Source organism: Mycetomoellerius zeteki, unplaced genomic scaffold, assembly GCF_001594055.1.
Source record: "Mycetomoellerius zeteki isolate Tzet28-1 unplaced genomic scaffold, Tzet1.0 scaffold261, whole genome shotgun sequence".
NCBI classification, from domain to species: domain Eukaryota; kingdom Metazoa; phylum Arthropoda; class Insecta; order Hymenoptera; family Formicidae; genus Mycetomoellerius; species Mycetomoellerius zeteki.
This window is the reverse complement of record NW_017257240.1, coordinates 1,705-2,350: the sequence shown is the minus strand read 5'-3', so window position 1 is coordinate 2,350 and position 646 is coordinate 1,705.

The following is a 646-nucleotide window of genomic DNA, read 5'->3' as shown; positions in this document are numbered from 1 at the left end:
AGGCCTAATCCTTCTCATATCATTATCTAGTAGTTCTTCCCTCTGTTTTGACAATAGCCAGCAACACTTCGAATCTATTCTATTCTTTTCGCGTAAGAAGAAAAGGTATGACGATTTCGCTTGTTTGTTAAAGAAGGCGTCACCAATGTGAACAGGGAGACAACGGGAAATAACACGTGCAAGTCTAAAAAGTTGTGTCCGAGTGAAGTCTATCCTCCTATAAGTATCGTTCAGTTCCAGCTTCAGGATGCTCACAATCCACTGCTGTCTAACACGTTCAAATTTTTTGACTGAATTGTTCCCAAAAAACTCCAAATTTAAACTATATAGTCGATGCAAGTGAGGCGGGACAATACTGTTTGCGATACAGTATCTCATGAATCTAACGTGTAAAAGACTTTTAGTTAAACTAATACGTGACTTAATCCAAGACTTTAATAATCTAACTGTTTCCGCTCCAAAGACGGAATAAATAAATTGAAAAAAGGAAGAAAATTGAGATGGACGCATATTTACGGCCTGCGTAAACAATAACGTATAATACCCCCAAATTTCAGTTTAGTAACTTTGTTTTCATAATTGAAGTATTGTTAGGGAATGATTATCCATTAGACTTTATATTTGAGAACATTAGCAACCGGTTGAA